The 20,006-nt window shown below is 29.3% G+C and overlaps 1 protein-coding gene across 5 annotated transcripts in view; it reads left to right on the top strand.

The window, feature by feature from the left end:
* LOC132928851 (leucine-rich repeat-containing protein 24-like) overlaps positions 1–20,006 on the top strand; it is a 290,763-nt gene that overhangs the window by 86,550 nt on the left and 184,207 nt on the right. For all 5 annotated transcript variants that reach the window (XM_060993764.1, XM_060993766.1, XM_060993763.1 and 2 more), the window contains one exon: positions 17,724–17,783. The gene's annotated coding sequence lies outside the window, so the exon portion shown is untranslated. The remainder of the gene's footprint in view (positions 1–17,723; positions 17,784–20,006) is intronic.

The following is a 20,006-nucleotide window of genomic DNA, read 5'->3' as shown; positions in this document are numbered from 1 at the left end:
CGCACATATTGAGAAGTGTTAGACGTCGGAGCGTATGTGGGGTGCATAAATATGCGTACAAAAAAAAAATATTATGTACATTACGATGCTTATGTCAGATCGATTGTACGCACTACACACTGAGCCGCAACATAATATACTGTGTCGTTTAAAACGGACTTTTGTGTGAGTTTAAGTGCTAATGTGTACGTATACAAAACACATACGCACACACATAAAAAGTGGTACGCCCCCGCACAATCGTCTCGTGACCATAAGTATAAACGGCTATATTATTATTATTATATATATATATATATATTCCGGTCGGCCGATAATGTCCGTTCCTTTCTCTCAGACCTCATCATCCCTCTCGATCATGATCTACTCTCTCTTCCACTCTCTCTTTCTCTGTCTCTCTCCGTTTGGCACAGAGTTGAACGGAGCGTGCTACCGAACAAATTGCACTGGAGCCTGTTTTTTAGTACTGTAACATTTACCATATATTATAAACACCGCAAGCGCACGTATGTGTGGGTGTATATTGTGCGAGAGCTCGGCAAAGCGTGCGTGCGCACAATAAGCGCGTTTAATATTCGGTAATGGGCGCCGATTAACCGCAGCTAAAAGACCAGAAAACAAAGGATTCTTCTCTCTCTATCGCGCGCGCACACACACACACACACACACACGCCCACGCACAAGGACACACGGCCGTCGGTCTATATAGCGTAATCTCTCGTCTCCTCCCTTGCATTTAGCCCAGTCCGAGATCTGATTTGTACTAAGCGGTGCTGGCTATATGACCGCGATTTTCGAAACGCACACCTCTCAGTCCCGAACGACTGTTTCTCGCCGTACCGAATAATTATTATTCCTCGCTTTTATGACGGTGAACGAATTCGAAATTCGATGTTAAAAATATCGGATTAGAACGACTGTCGTGAGTTCTATATATCGATACGTTTAAACACATAATAATACGTATATTATACGCACGTACAATTAAATTATTATAACATTAATAGTATTATATGTTTATCGCTTCATCAGAAAATTAGTATGAAGACACACACACACACACACACACACACACACACACACAAAAACCGTGTTTCGAGATAATCGAGTTTAAATATTTTTCACAATGTCACAGCACAAAGTGATTTGAATAAAGTCTTTACGATTTGGACACAATAATATATAAAAATAAACGAAGCGCATTGTCAAAAATGTAAATTTACCGTAAATGTACAGTCAAATTTTGAATTATTACACAATTTTCTGACGTTATACAATATACGCGATATATATTAAGACACTATTATGGCCTACATTCAAGCGCTTCTTTATAGACGCAGTTCAGATATTTTTTTTTATATGCGCCAATTTTTATCAAAGTTTTGTCGTATCGTGTTTAGCATCAACGAACAATAAAGTTTTCTGATCTCTGTGATTAGCGGCATCACTACAATTCCCGCCGTTCAACAATATAATCGCTGTCATGTGATAACTTGTATAGTTGTATAATATTATAGATTTATTAGAACATACTAGGACGTTTAAAACGCGATAAATAATAAATATATTTTATTAAGAGTATACATTTATGTATACAAATCATAATTTAAATTGAAAATGATTTTGAAGTTTTTTTTTGTATGTTTATGTTAATATGTTGTATGTCTATGCATCGTCTAATCCTATACTATCCTGATGGTTTAGTTTATTTATAATTAATAATCAGCAAGTCTCAATTTTTTATGAGCAACTTTATAAATTAATTCGATTGTTTTAATCATATTATTCTTTAGCTGAAAAGTACAATTAGAGATTATACGAGCGGTAATAAGCCATATTTTATACAACTCATTTTATGATACATACTGTATTAACAAACGCTAAAATTAATTAAATTCTTATTTCAAACATTTTTAATGACTTTTCGAAACAACTGAAAACGATTTGTCATCAAATTTCATAAGTTATCTCTACATAACAATATATTTTATTGATACGATGTTAATAATGAAATAAGGAAATAAAAGTTGAGTACCCAATTGTTCAAAGTTCTTTACAATACGATTATGATCGTTATATGGTTTTCAAGTTAATAGAAATCATACTAAAGTTTTCCAATTTTATTATTAAGCACTCCAAAACACAATTTTATATAAAAGCTAAATATATTATGTAACCAACACTATTAAAATTGGGGAATAATACAATAATATTTTTTAAATTAACTGTATAAGTATATATATAAATCAGTGAATAGGAAAACATTAAAGTCATTCAAAGTATTTTTGTTTATTAAAACCTTTTTTAAATTCTAAGTTATTTATAAATAAAAAAATATAAACACGCGATTGAAAGGTGCATTTGTCTCGACTATATTTTTGTGCTATAAATAGAAATTCTATATTACATAGAATTATTTAAAATTTATTTATAAGTAAAAAACCTTGAAAATATAATTCAACGTTTCTTATAAGTTTTTATACATAATGTTATTTTTAACTTGTGCACTTATATTATATTAAATTAAAATACATTAAAACAGTTTATCGCTTTTATTATCCGGTATAGTTAGATTAATACTATTTAAATATCAAACAAAAAACCTCTATTCTAGTCAATACCTAACACACACACACACACACCAAACACACACACACACACACACCAAACACACACACACACATATATATATATTAATAAAACAACTAATGAGTAAATATAGTGGGTAGTAGATACCTGGTACTTGTGTGTATTCTGTAATATGAGAAATAATTTAATGTAAAAAAAATAATTCATGAATATAAGAAGAAAAAATTCGTATTATATACCATACTTCGGATGAAGTTCACTGAAGTAAAAAATCGTTTGATGGAAAAATGTAGACATTTATTTGAACATCTTTAAGAAATAAGAACTAATAAGTAAATGGTTATCAGACGTATATAGTTTAAAATTTATAGAAATGCAATACAGTTAAAGAAGAACTTTTATGCGATAAATTAAAAATAATATTTATTTAACATAACCGTCACTCGTTACTCATAATACATTTTAAAGTACAAAAAATTATTTAACGATTTAACCTCAATACAAAACGCATACAATTTTAAATTAAAAATGTATAATTTATCAGTCATAAACTAATTCTTATCTAAAAAACTTTTTTTTATATATTACAGACGAATTAATATAACTAAAGATTTTATATAGTTATAAAAAAATACATGCACCGTAATATCGAGTCATATTATATTAAATTGCTATTAATTTAAGTAATAATGCGTGTAAGTAAAAAGTATTTGGACGAATTATAGTTAACTATACTTTCATATATTATGTATACAATACAAATATATGTAACTACATTTACTCAATGCAGTCTTAACTCTTAAGTGACGACGTTGTTATATTATTATGAGTTTCAAAAATTGGTTAGTGTCTAATATTGCTGATGTATTGTATAATGAGGAAAAACCATATTGGATTGTGCCTAAATCACCTGTCCGGACAAAACGCTAAGCAAAATATGAACCTTTTTTATTTTCTTGATTAAATTGTATACAGTGTAATAGAAAATTAAGAAAACAGCACAAAATTATAACACTTCGGAGGCGCGAGGTGCTTATAATATTATATATTATATTATTATATATTAGTACAGTCGTTTATATTATATATAATGGCGTGATATCCAAGTGTCGTCATTGGTGATGGAGCTACGGAGTAATGGAGATTTTATTGTCATAACCGTTTTGTTGAGCGTAAGTTATGGCACACTAGTCCTCATTCTCCTCCGCCGGGCCCGGTGCGCAGGCGGTCACGGATAACGCCGCGCAAATTGTATTTCGCGACGACGCGGTCGTATTCGATTTCGTAAGATCAAATCGTAAAGACGTTTTCGCTCGTTATTTATCATCCGCTCGTCGAATGCACACACACACACACAAGTCCACACGCACACATATATATACACATAATGGCTATACTATACATATATATATATATATATATATATATATAAAATAAATAAAAAACATTCACTATACGCATAGCGAACCCATTGAAAAGCAGAATAAAAATATTCGGCAAACGCGTTCGTTCGGAAGGGTTGGCGTCGTGACTGGAAAACGATTTTGTACAAATAGACGCTGTATACGAGGCGATTCTCTTATTGCTATGCAGCCATTTCCTCGATATATTAAAGTGTTTTTTGAAATTTTTTTTTACTTACGTTTTTGAAGTCATTACAACGCATTACGTCCTTGAAAAAAAAATTGTATTTTTTACTAACCATTTTTATCATTATCATTTTAAGTTTATAAGAAATGATAAAAAAAAAAATCATCTCGTATAATATGTATACTAATATTCGGTATAAAAAGTTTCGTTTTCGTCGCCCGCGGTCGCTTAAAACTATAACCATATAGGTACCTAGCTATACACGTGTAATAAAATTGATAACTATCGTACGGCGTATATATTATTATGTACAGGTACGCATACGTATAATGTGTTGTGGGTTCTAATGCGACCCAGAACGAACATCGCCGACGGTCCGATGGGTAGATGATAATAATATTACTCGTGGAAAAATCCTCGGTAACACACTAACGGTCACGTACTCCGACATCGTGCAAATTGGTATTTTAAAAGATTATCGAGTGGTGGTACACGAAACACGCACACACACATACGGATACATTTTCTATATAAGTAATAAGATTGAGTGTTCGCTTTTTAATGGAAACCCAATTCTCTAGAATTACCCAACGGTTTATAATATGAAATTCAACGTAGTCATTTTTACGAATCTTGGGCCGAATCGAATCATACTTATGGTGACTTTACTAGGTGACTTCTTTGAAAAATTCCTAGAATTTTAAATTTTTTTCTGTAGTTGTTATAGACAGAATTATTTTTCCAAACGGGAGATTATTTTGAAATGCTTAAAAGCAGCTTTCCTGTGATATCTTCTGATATATTTTCTTTCGTTATTTATATTTTTTCCTTATTTTTGCTTACAAATTTTTGACTTTTTATTTGGAAGTTGTTAATTCAAATAGAGATTTTATTTAATACTATTTAATATTTTGAAGTGCGTGAAAACATTTCTTAACGCAACAAGCTTTATGATAAATTAACAAAATTCTTATTTTTGGAAATATAGACGTTGAATCAATTTTTTTAAATATACTTCGATATTAGTAGGAAAATTCGAGTAATTTTTCTAAGAATAAATTAATAAAAATAGATTTTATTTTATACTGAAGAAAAAAACGGAAAAAAAATTAAATAAAAATCCAGGTGGAGACCCGGTAAAATATGTATACATTTGCAGGTTAGATTAGTATCGTTAATATCTGATGGAATCTCAATAACAATATACAGGATAATTCACAAAGCATGGTCTCTTTTTTGTATTCTTCAATAATGCATTAATGCATCTATTCAGATATCATTTTATGTATATTTTTATTTTTAATTTTTAAATATACTTTTAGACCATATATGTACTTAAGGTTGATAGTCCATAAAAATGGTCAGACGAAAATATAAAAATATTTAAAATCTTATCTAATATTAGCATAATTAAACCAGGATGTTCTTATTTGAAACCGGTAGTCTTTCTGTTCACTGGATACTTCTTAAGTAGTACGAAAAATGTCGAATATTTGATAGTTTGTGGTCTGCAAATAATATATACGATTATTTTGAAAGTTCCTAATGTTCGTAGATTTTCAATAAATGCATCATTGAATATGAAAGTGGGGGTAGGAATGCTCGGCGGATCGTCCTGTACAATATTATTATCATTATTATTATTATTATTATTATTACTATCGAAACGCCGTCGGATATTAACGATATTCGGTCCGGTGGCGCGTTTGACGCGTCCGTCGCGGCAATGATTTTATTAGCGCGAGACCGGGCGAATTGCCTTTTCGGAAATGAGAGAAACGTGTTTGTTTGAACAATAATTTCCTGTATTGCGGTGGCGGGGTGTTTGCGGCCGATCGCTAGTGCGCGTCCGTCATCGCGTCGCCCCCGGGACTGCCGTCGATAAAATGCGACCGCTGCCCGTCCTCTCGTCCTCCGCCACCGGCGTCACCGATACGATCGAAATTATTTTCGGTAACCACGGACTATCGCAACGGACGGGGTCCACCATTTTCTAGCGGTGACTCGCGGGGAGGCGCAGTTTTCGTTATGTTATAAACGGTATCTCGTCGTTTTTCTCTTCCATTTCCCACTACGCGGACGACTCGCGTGACGATTCTCAAACGGTTTACTAAGAGCGATACGGACGTCGCCGCGCGAAATACGTATCTTCGTTATTATTATTATTATGATAATTTGTTGGTATAATTTTAGCGTCAACCCTGTGACGTTTTTTGTTTTGTTTTTCCAAACTATTTCGTGCAAAAAACGTTAGGCGAGAAATTCTGAACACACGCGAAAGGTGCCATTTTTTTTATGCGGTGTTTTAGCCGTCGTTATCGCCAGTTAATGCGAGCGTAGGACCATTTTTTAATTAAAACGACCTTTTTTTTTCGCAGCGATCCCCAAACAAACGGGTCGTGATTCGTTTGCTATTTCACATTTTCGATCAGCGTGATCTACACGATAAGCATGCTTATTCGCAATATATTTGTGTCACCTAAAAATATTAAAACCGTTTCATTTGGATTATTAAATCACTACTATGGTTTTTCATTATTTGTAGTGATAAAATAAATATATAAAATGTTCACAATTTGAGTGGATTATAATGTGCTGTGCGCGTGACCCTTTTTATCGTAAAAACAAAAATGTATTTCTTATGTTTACTTTAGATATTAATATTATTTAAGTATTTGTTTACAGTCATAATACATCATGTTATACGGTAGTATCAGAGTACTCATCACATATTATAAAATATTTAAATATTTAATACTCAATCGGTATAGCACTGAATTCCGATTTAATTGTGTAAAATTCAAGTAAAGTAATAATGTATATGTTTTTACCAGGTGAATAGTTATATAAGACTTAACTTAGTGTTTTAAATTTTCCTCAGAAAAGCTGTCATTAAAATTTATATATAACGTTATATAATATGCTTTTTAACTATTTATTAATAATACGATAAATATTATATTAAGTTAGTAATGTTATGTTGTGTCTTACTATCACAAATATTGTTTCAGTATAACTTCCCCTCACATCATTAAATAAAAATAAATAAATAATGATACTATTATAGTAAGTTGGTTTAGCTATAACTATTCGTTAATAATGTGTTTTATTAATAATAGTATAACAGATATCTTAAATACTACAATATTCTTGTCTATAATAATTTATAAATGTACTTATAATAATAATAATATTATGTCTTAGTACTTATGAGGATTAACGATGGTCAACGGTCGCGAAATTCAAACACGTTGTATTTGTAATGGAACAGCACGGCTTACAATAAAGAAAATTTTATTCGATTTCGACCTCACAAATTACGTGTATACATCGAGAATTTAGCAGGATCATTACGAATCAGGGCCTGTTTGCGCATGTGTGATTTTTTATTATTTACTTATGCACACGTATAGTTAATGTAGTGGCGTACGTATACTATATGGCGCACACGTATATTATATTATATTTATTATAAAATATGCTTTTCGCAATAATACCACAATGTGTAAAATACTATACTACACAAGTTTGAAGTTATATGGGGCTACACTTATATTAGCTATTCAAAACTCTTATAGGTACGCTTATAATATATGTATACTATATAGGCATACCCTACTTATGATGCTTTAAAAAGGTATTCTATATTTACGCGCGTACATCTCGAGTATATTGTCGTTGAGAACCTTTTTAAAATGAAAAACATAAAATAGGAGATTCCTTTTTTTTTGTGAGTGTTAAGGTACATTACCTACTCGGTAGACGCGTATATAATATATGCTCGTTGGCCCATCTCGTTTAATATTATCGTAAATATGTTTTCACCGAATTGACGTCACCGTCTCTACAGCCGACTATCTCTACACATAACTCTCTACTGTTATAATAATAATAATAATGAACAAATACATATTGCACTTGTCTGCGGGGCAAATATTGCCATAACCCCGAAATCGAGGTTGTTGTTATCATTCATGAGCCACATTTCGCATATTGTGTTTTTGTTTTCCGGAAAGGGCCTGTGGTTTTCGTTACGACGCCATATCCTCGTTTCAATTACTATAGGGCATATTGTAATAATATATGATTATATATAATGGCGTGTGCATTACGTTCGTAAAAAAATAGAAAATAAAAATGTCTTTGATCTGCAAGCGAGGAAACCTTTGTAGCGTGCATGTGAAATCTATACAAACATTAATAATATTTATTTTAGCATTGAAAACATGGAATTTTTGATTGTTTAATTGTCAGAATATGTATAGTTATTTCCTGCACTGTAAAATCGAAATTCCTTTGATAATCTTAATAACAGCTATATTATTATATGTTTGATATACATACCCGTGTCGTTACTTTTTGAAAGTATATGTTATTTCGTTTCGCCTTAAGAAAAACATAATATATCGTGCTTTTCATTCTTTAATGGTACGACGCATACCTCTTGTTAATAAAACCACATATTCTTCAAAATAGAATAATTCGTCCAAGCACATAATTTATATATGTTATTATTTATTATTTTATTGTTGTTTTTTTAATTTATTTATTGTATAGGTACATAGCGATGTTACTATTTAATACGTACGATTACATGATTTTTTAATTGTGGACTGTATATCAAAGATTAATAAGAAATCCTTATTGATTGTGGTCTTATTCTGTCCAAGTAGTTTCTTAACCGTGTGAAACTGTGACGGGATGTCGCAACTTATAACGTTCCGCTGTAGTTTTTTTGAAAAAATCGATTTAGATTTTTTTGGAGTTATTAAAAATAATCATCATACGGTATTAAATGATTTATCTGGTGTTAATTTTAGTCTACGCTACATGAATTCAATATAGTTTTTTTATAAATATTTCAGAGCGGGCTGGATGAGGAGGGCATAATATTACAAATTTAATCAATTTCATACATTATATCAATGATCAATAAAAATACGTACCAAACCATGAATATACTTTATTATATGTATACTTTATATTACATTAGTATAAAACAAACCATGATGTTGTTCATTCAATAAAATTATATAAATATATATATAAAAAAAAAATACTACACAAATATTTAAATGTGGATTTTTTAAATTTATATAATAAGAACACATTTGTCGTTAATTAAAACTAATTGAGGCGAAAATTAATGTTTAAAAGTAACTCATATCACATTTTTGAGTTATTAATTTAAAGCCAAAAAAGATATTAAATGTTATTCTCGTTGTGTTAAGCGAAACGTATTTGACGAATTGTCTACTCATTATATATTATAACTAAATCGATTTGTGTAATATTGCCAATAGGTTCAATTTTCTACTCGTTTGTAAGAAATGCATCATACTAACTAAAACTAAAAAGTATTCTTCTTAATTCGTACTATATTAATACAAAAATGCCTTTGTATATTTTTTCCAAACAAAAGAGTTAGCCACAATTTTTCTTCGTACAAAAGTATTGACATATTATGTTAACAGGAATTAATACGTTGAATGTATTACATTTTTTTACTGTGATAAACTACATCTTCTACAATTTTTTTGTAGATGAAATGTTAATGTTAATTCTAAAATTATGTTAGTTGCGAAAACTTACTTTTTTTTTAGTTCAGGTGAGGCGAGTTAAACTAAAATAACCTCAAATAAGGATATAAACTTTGTATAGATTAATGATATATAACTAAAAATAATTTAATGGAGTTAAAAAAAGTGTACTAGAATGATTATTACAAAAATTACATAAGTAAATAAGTATTTACTGAAAATAGGTTTTATAATATTACTTATAATTTTTTATCAGTTATACAAATTGTATTCTCTTTATCATTATCATTATTATTAATTTAATTTTTATTGCACGAGTGCTTGAAATTTTATATTTTTGTGAATATTTATTTTGTGTCTATTATACTAATGTTTTTTCTGTATATGTAAAGCATTTGTGGTTGTTATTCTTTTAGAAAACTTGTAAGTATAAATTCTGCACTTTTCGCTCTTCGTTATTGAAGTTTAATGTCATTTTATTTTTATCGCAACGAGGACAACAGCACATAATTAAATTGTATTATTGACATTTTGTTAGTCAATAATAATTAATAGGAATGATGTTAATTTATTGTTGTTTTATTAAAACTTTAATATAGTTTTTATATTATTATAATATCAGTTTAGTGTAAAACCGTGAATATATTATGTACATAAAAAACTAATCGAAATGTTTGACAACTTTATGCATTATGTAAATTAAAAAAAAATATTTTAAACAACTACAATTAATTTAAATATGGGTTTTTAGAATATAAATATATATTATAAGTTATTTTATAGATTAAATAAAAAAAGTTTAATTCTGGTCGATTTTTGCTATCAAAACATTATGGTCTAGTCAAATAGTTATCTATAGTTATATGATTGAAATTTCGTGTTTGATTCAATAGGAAAACATATATGATGTACAACCATAAATAGTTTTAGTGACAAAAGTAAATTTTTTCTTTTTATTATCGAGACTCCACTACATGTTTGGATTATTAACTATTATACCGTATATTTACTAGGCATCATCGTTCTGATAATCAAATAAAACTACACTTCTCCCACACTTTATGTGCAATTGAAAAATGATATAAAACACCCAACCACAATTCGCGGAACTAATAATTCGTTATGGTTTACAGTGTCCTATAAAACGGAATTGGCGTTTAATAAAAATGTTATGCCGTTACTATATATATGGTAAATTGAGTGTGCGTATGGAGATTATTTTCATTTTTCGCGTTTTTATTTCCTTCCAACTCGGAACAATTCGTTAAACATTATATTTTTTTAAATTGCTTTTTGGAGTATTGTGAATTGCTTTCCTTTAAAGCTTATTTATATATATATATAGACGGAGAGCTACGGGAGGTGATAAAATCGATGGTATATAGGGAAATACTTTCAAATACCTCCACAATGCTCAATTTCTTAGACAAGACAATTGAACTTTCCTAAGTTTTCTCGGCTACTGTTTATGGGAGACCAATACTTTTGTTCATTTTATTTGTATTCCTCGACACTTTGTTATTGGAATTCGATAAAATAGTTGGCGCTGCAATGGTTTTTCCGCGTGCACACACTACCACCCAACGATCGGTGACTTTATACCAATTTAATTAAAAAGTGCAATACGATTGTTTTAATCTTAACTAGTAAACACAGTGCGAAATTTACTCATGCAGTGTACTTTTATGTTATGTAAAGGCTTTGTGTGAGTTTTAGTTTAGAACAAATAACTTAAATACTACAGGTACGATATTATGATAAATTGTACTGTCCATATTTAATATTTAAACACATAGTATGAATATCTACACTGTTTATTATAATTATTGATGTAGTGAACGATTCGAACACTATAATACAACCATTAAAATGAAAAAAAAATTACTCGTGAGTTTTGTTTTACATACATACTTGATTGTTTGTACAGACATTTCAATATTTTATTTCGTATTTAATAGTTTGAAAGAAAAAAAAAACAATTTCAGCAGTTCTTTGAATAATTTAATATTGAAAAATAAAACGTTTTATTAAAAAAAACCGCTGTATTGTTGTATAAATGACATTGAATCAATCTACATTTTTGCTCAAAACACATTTAAATTTTTACCACGTTTCTTATTTATATTTATTATTAATTTACAAACACCGTGTATAATTACGTTTTGGCATTATTTTTATTTGTCAATTTCGCATTACAAATAAACACCTAGTTCGAATGCAGTTTATTTTTTAATCACGAGCTTACTTACCTTGTTTACTGTTGTGCAGGCGATTCTTTTCTTTTGTAATTTTTATTAATCCCATTACTTTTCTTTTTGTAATTGAATACTTTTATAAGAAAATTCACGATTCTTGTACGAAACACAGCTAATATGGAATGTACAAAGTGGAATTTTTCTATTATTATTAAATGCAAATACCTGTTTGTCTTTTATTGCGACGTTTTGTCTGGGACAGAAAGGGTAAACACTGGCATATTTTCGTGCTTCCGACATTAACTTTGAATAGTTATACTGTGTAGGTATTTTAAAACGACGAGGTTGCCAGTATCCGGTAAAGGGTTATTGGTTTTTGGTTTGAAGAGAGGGGTGGTGGCAGAGGTGAAGACGATGATGACACATAAAGGAAGAAACTATTGAAATTATGTAGACCATGAAAGCAAAAATCAATGAAAGCACTGCTCGAAACGGCATACAATTTCGGGCGATAATTACTGCAATATTGCCAAAAATATGTGAATGATTTAATGTATTTTGGTGTGCGTTTTTCCCAGTAAAATTATTTTTATTCACTCATACATGAAAATATAGTCTATGAAAATATACAACCAAGTTTTTATAATACCTACCTAAGTTTTTGTGGAATTCAGTACTCGTTGGTAATAATTAAACTCGTCATTTAAATAAAATTTGTATCGACAAAGTTGAAAATTGTGTAGGTGCCTACCTATAGATAATATTATTATATCGATTGAATACAGTTTTATACCATATAATGATAAAATTACTTATGATAACGTTTATTTATATTATTATCAAAAAAAAAAAAAACATTTGGATGTGTACACTGTACAATAATATGTTAATAATACATATTATGCTTTTTTTAAAGATAGCTTATAAAATTTCATGAAAGTAATTGTTGTAGATAATGAAATAAAAATAAAATTATATGCCTTTATATTATAAAAAAGTTCAATATTTAATTTATGCAATATTAATGATAACCAAATGATCGATCTCATTGACACTGTATTTTGTATAATAATATATATATCAATTTCGTGAATATAGGAATAACCAAGTACATGTCAACGATAAAAATTATTTAGGTTTTGGTGGTGACACAAATACACTACTCTATCCGAGAAAATAATTCCAAATAATATATATTTTTAAAATATTGATCATGTTTGATTTGTTGATTTCCGCGATAATGGAAAAAATATATTAAATACTAAGAAACATTCGGGGGCAGTGGTACTATACAGTCATGCATGAACGGACGCAATTAATATAAATTAATTTGTTCGTTTTAGTCGAAGTTCCTTCGACGGGAGGTCTCTACAATCCCTAATTTATGTCACTTTTTTTTATTGTATCATCTACGAGTATTATACTTATTGTTCATTTGCGTAACAGATTTTACGAATTAAAAAATGAAAAAAATGAGAAAAAATAATGTGATCGTTAATGATATTATTATTATTATTTATGTTATCTATGCCCTGTGTATATGCATGTTATATTATATTATATTGATCGTTGCTGTGAATTAATATGAATATTAAATATGGAAATGTTAAAAAACTTAAATATATATATAATAAGGTACACTGTACAGTAATTGTTATAACATACGCTCATAATATATTATGGATAATTATGCGATCATATATTTTTGCCAGTGTACACGCACTAAACTAAACTATGTATTATGTAGTAATTTTCACGATTGATTTAAATTGCGTTTCTATTACGGTGACCATTTGATACTGCAGCAGCCTGTACTAAATCTAATACTTATTGGGATTTAACTACTTAGTACTTACTTGTTACTACTTGTTCAGGCTCAGATATCTAGATAGCTTCTGAGATTCGTCTTTTTAGTTCTCACATATTCCAAACTAAGTGTGAGTTTCTATGAAGGTCTTATTATTTCCTCGTAATAACAACCAATCAAGTACAAATCAGACGCTTAATAGGAAACTCCTGAGATGGCGTTGATCCACTCTAGTTTTATTAACACAATATGTTTAATACATTATAAACTCTGCTCACTAAGTTAAATTGTAATTTGTTTTAATTGCCAAAATATATAAGTCATAAATATACTTGTGTTCTGTTTGTGATACAAGTATTAACGAGTCCCAACGTTTACATAATAATAATAATTTACATGATAATATGCATAGTATAAATGGATAAATAATTTGTTGTCACTATAACTAATGGATAATTTAATAAAACTGTTTGAAGTGAGGAAAATAACTTCAAGTAGAATTATTGTCTTCTGTTTTTGAATTCAATGACTACAGTTGATAAAGTTCATTAATTTTAATCCTATCAAACAAAAAAAATCGTTCCACGATCTTTATTTTCTATGCACTTTATTAGTTCTTTATGGTATACCTTGAACAATTTTGTTTTGGAGGATTTGTAATTAACGAATTATGCAGTTGACTGACTACAAATAAAATATTGATAAAATAAAAATGTACAATTTAAAATGTTGATAATTTATATAAATATTACGATAAATTCATAGTTGGCTGCATACATTTATGTATATGTTACATTTTTTTTTCAATTAAATGTAAATGGTAAATATATTTTTTCTGAATGATAATTATCATCTATCTACTGATCAATAATACTACCTTCTAAAATAGTTGACCCTAAGTATATATAGTTATATATTTTTCAAGATGGTAGAGGTTTTAGTCTAATGTTAAAAATTAAAGATGTTATACGATATTATTGACTTTAATAGTACTTTGACACCTAATTATAGCATATTATGTGGGTATGAAGTGGCCAATATATTGATGCATTAGCCACATATTCTTATGGCTAAAGTTCATCAGAATATTATATTACCATTGTATTGGTATATTATTATTTTTATATCCTATGGTATATTGATGGGTTTTAAATCGTACTATTTTCACTACGATTCTATTGTTATTTCCCTTTATAGTTTGACTGTATGTTTTTTCGTATTCCATCGTTATCAAAGGCAATACATTTGTTTATCCTGTTGGAAAAAAATTTCAATCTCCGATACACAAATTCAATTTTATACAATATACAAATTGCAAACAGATTAATAGAGCTAGATTATATACAATAATAATGTGTATAGTTTATATATAATATAATGTATGGACATAATTGAACTATAGTAATCATATCAATAGGCGATCAATTATTCTTCTCTAGAGAAATTATTTGTGTTATTTTTTAACGGTCTGGAGAAAAGGTTGCAATATTGCAATAGGCTTTTTATTAATCCAATGACTAATGCTATATTTAGTAAAAAAAAAAAAAAAAATGTAAAATGCGTACATTATTCCACCGTTATACACGTAGGTATACGATATAATATGTATGCGGGGAAGAAGAATATAGTCACCGAGGTGTAATTAAGTCGGTTTCGCGATCCAGTTTGTTAGCCGGCACATTAATGTAAATTATGATATTATGAAAACCAAGCGCCAGTTCGCCGTTGCGGTGGTTATAAATAACGATAACCCTCCACTCCTCGGCGTGCTGCAATGGCTGCGTATTTTAACCAAAAATTGGTAGACGTGCCAGAATTATTACGCCGTTATACAGTACAACGGTCATTTAAATTGCCAAGACCCCGCCACTTTTGTCAGTTTTCCCGCGGCACCCCTACACGAAATCGTCACTGGCGTACCACACACGAATTTATATATAAAATCGGTGACGAAAAAGCTATAATACTAATGTCTCGGAGGGTTTTTTTTGTCCGAAGGCGTTTCTAGTCAATGAATCGATGTGGGACCTAAACACGTCTCGACTAGAATCGCCTGTCGAAAGATTTCAATTTCAGCAGACGGCGTTCCCCGGGGACGACTTCATTAACCGGTTGATGTCGGTCGGCGGTGAAAAGTTTTATGGGCGTCGAACGCTGAAAATGTGCGTAGTGCGTGTGTGTTTGTGTGTACAATGTGTTCTCGGCCACCGAATTTTGTGTCTATAGTAGTTTATCTAACAAGCACGTACAAAAATGATTTTTATAAAAACAATAACGTGATAATATGAAAGACGGTCGGGAGCGTACGATTTTGACTCAGAAATGCGCTTTTGATTCGGTTTGAATTCGTTCAATTTCAAAAATCTGCACTAAAATACTTTAATATACCCGCTCAAACAATACTATTAACAAGCGAGCGAGCGAAAGCAGTTATTCGAATGTGCACGTCTGTTTATATGTAACTTTGAAACCGTTATTGTGAACAAATAATATAATCGGAGGCTTATTTTTGTTCAATTGTTGTTAGTGCCGCCACCCGAGTTGACGCCTTCTACCGACATAAAAGCGTAGAGGCTTACGCGCATAAAAACATAATAGCATAATAATAATGAAAAAATATATATATTGTAATGCGAAATAATGACATTAATTCCGTGTTAATGAGTGCGATGAAGTGCAACGAACAATCCGCAGAGCAATATTTTTCAGCATCGATACAACATATTATTAACAATTAAATAGGTAGTCGGAATATAAATATTATAACAACGGAAACGAAAATATATCAAAAAAAAAATAAAAATATCCTTCTCAATAATAACATGGAAAATATTCTCTTTTTGAGTTTTGTCAACACAATCGAAACACGAACAGAATGTTTTGTTCGCAAATGAAGTATAAGCTATCATATTAGAGTATTATAATATAATATAACAATAATAAAGCCAATAAAACGGAAAACTACCTTAAACGAAAGTTTTTATAGTACTCTGAAGTTTCTTTTTTAACCGTTTTCATTGTATGAATATTCTCATAGAATGTATTCAGAGGACTTGTAAATTTAAAAATGGAGATTTAATTTTACAACTATGTACCATTTTGACGTTAAAAATTAATTGTGTGTATTGTTTGCAATTCATATTACCGAATAAGATTTTAAAAAAGATCCATTGAATTGTCACGAATACAACTTTGATTAGAATCAGTGTATTATTATTATTGTTTGTGATCCTACGGAATTGTTTGAGACATCAAATAAATAAAATAAAAACATATTTTAGTCAAAAGAATGATTTGATTTTTAATATAGTTTCTCGAATTTTAAATTGTTCTACGTCAAAAGTTCGGATTTTACGATTGAAAATTATCATTTGATTTATGTTTATAACTTAGAAACAAAAAATCACAAAAATACAAAATGTTTAAAAAAAAAAAAGTTACGGAACTAAGATAATGTTGTGTAACAACTAACAATAATGTATACATTTGTTTACATTAAAATTTTAATTTTAAATTAAATTGATACTATAATAGTAATCGCTAATCAATATTTAAAATTATAAATAAACATGAAGTTACAGTATATATATAATTTAAATATATTCATGATTTCAAGTTTCAAATTTAAAATTTTGAGATAATTGCCACAAGTTTTACGTTTTGAATAACTGACACGAACTGTATAACAATACATAAATAACTTTAGTTTCCATACAAAATGTCACTCGTAAAATAAGTATATTTTAGTATGCATAGTTTATCCAATTAATCAACTTGTATGTGGGAAGAAAAATCAAAGTGCAGTGATATAATGTTCAATAACATATGATACACGAGTAACGAACAAAATGACAACAATAAATTGATGATATATTTTATAATAATAATAACAATAAATTCTACATTTCTATAAGCTCTGCACAAAAAAACAAAATATAATGGACAAATACTTTTTCTTAGCGACTCGACACACAGACTTATATACAGTTTTGTATTTTTCAGATCCGAGTGTTCCGAGGCATTCATAAACAAAATATTGAACTCGAGGCTAGACATCTGTCGGTGAGTATTTCCCAAGTTTAACGGTTACTAGTTTTCATAAGAAAATTATAGTGCAGCGGGGGAATACAAATAATAATAAAAAGTGTGAAACTTTTATCGAGTCAGTGACTGGAGTGAGTTTAAGTGTGAGCATAGGCATCACAAAAATATGTTTCACCAAGATTATAAGTTGTCTATCGGTGGAAATTTATTTATTTTTTCCTCCGGTGTGGCAAACGAAGCGGGTTATTGATCGAATTTAGTTTTCCGAAGGTAAATTACTGTAGCAGCGACCGAAGCGTGGAGGTGTTGGGGGTGTGTAAATTATAACCGTAATAATTCGGCATGAAAAATAAGAGAAACTATGTGAGTTAATTGCCAATTTTTGTTGACCGGTGAGTGAAAATATGGGTTAGTCATGTTTTATGATGGCGGAGGATTGAAATCAGTAGATACATGGGACAGAAAATTCTAATGTTTACCGTCAAGAGACGAAAAATAAAAATATTCGAATTAAAACATAATATTATTAAGGGCGCGAGTTTGTTTTAATTATTATTTCGGTGGAAAAAATAACTTGAAAAAGAAAAAATAAAGAATCACAGTGGTAGGCCGTTCGTTAGTCGGTTGAAAACTAAAAGTCTGTTTATTTGCGTCAGATGAATTTCGTGCGCCATTTTGGAATCCATTCACATGGAATAAGCTGCGCTCGTTCTTTGTAACGTCCTCGTTCCTTTCCTTTTTTTTTTTTTTTTTTTTGGTCACATTGACAAAATACATTTTTTCGACTTGTCCATAAATCATACGACAGCCGTACATGGCATCTTACACTCCACTCCTTGTTGGAAAAGAGGGCAATGAGAAAAATAACCCAAGCAAATCATATCAATTGGTTACTGGAAAAAACAATATTGAAATTATTATTATTACTATCATTAGAAAAAAAAAAAATACGTAGCCGATACTTTTGATTGAGCACTGTTTAAAGATATATTCAAATATTTAAATACGCAAGTTGTCTACACTAAAACAATAACGATTGGTTATATATATATTATAAGTATGTACAAAAAATAATAAAATAACGAATACAAATCGTTCTCTGAATATCAAACTAAAAATGCAATTAAACATATGTCAAATTTAATAATATAATGTTATTAAATAAACAAAAAATATGTTAAGTTTTCCGGATAAATCATAAAGTACACTTATTTTACTTTTTGATTATTTGCATCAACTTCCAAAGATATTATTTTATTTGTATCTAAAAACTATGAAGGTTTTGCAAATGCTATTTTTACAAGTGTATGCATTGGTTTTTTTTTCTAGATAAGATCGATATCGAAATACAACATTTTAACTCTGTAATATCTTATCTTAGAATATATTATGTCAAGGTACCTTTGAAATACAAATTAAAAGAAAAAACATTTATTAAGAGCCTTTAAGGTTGCATTGCAATTTGATCGGAAACAATTCGGTGCCAACATAATCAAGGTTAATCTACGAAAATCAACTAGTAACATCAATATTTGTTTTTGACGCTTTCTGGAGAAAGTCACTGCTGAAAACATTTCAATTTAAAATTGAGGCGATGAATCAAAACCACTATAGTATGCGTAGAACAATCATCACCTCCATCAGTCATTGTAAAATAACACAAAAACTAAAGTAATGACAATCAAAAGTGAAACTATATTTAGTTATGACATTTATTTGTTGCATGAATTCACTATATTGTGGATCAATACGACCGTCGTTTATTTTTGTTATCAAAAAATAAAATAAAAATATATCAAATATTTTATCACCCCGACAACTATATGTTACCATACGATATAATTATATACATAACTATTATATATAATATATATATATATATATATATATATGGTATAATCACCATAAAAATAGGAAAACTAAAACATTTATATTTTTATCGTTATCCTGGAAAGCTGTGAAAATTATAATTTTCTTTGACCACTTTCCGCTCGTTTGGTTCAGTTTATTTCTTCAATATTATACAATAAAATACAACGTTATGTTATACATTTAAATATAAGATATATATATTAAACACATAAATACAAATATTTTATGATTCATTTAAAGACCAAGAATAAGTATAATAAATTATGAACAAAGTATTACGAGGATGGTAATATTACATTTTATACAGAATTCAATGCGGAACACAAAAGTATCAAAGTACTCAAAGATTCAAATTTTCTTCGTTGATTT

The sequence above is a fragment of the Rhopalosiphum padi genome, chromosome 4, assembly GCF_020882245.1.
Source record: "Rhopalosiphum padi isolate XX-2018 chromosome 4, ASM2088224v1, whole genome shotgun sequence".
Lineage (NCBI taxonomy): Eukaryota > Metazoa > Arthropoda > Insecta > Hemiptera > Aphididae > Rhopalosiphum > Rhopalosiphum padi.
The sequence above is the reverse complement of the archived record's forward strand: the minus strand, read 5'-3'. Positions and strand labels throughout refer to the sequence as shown.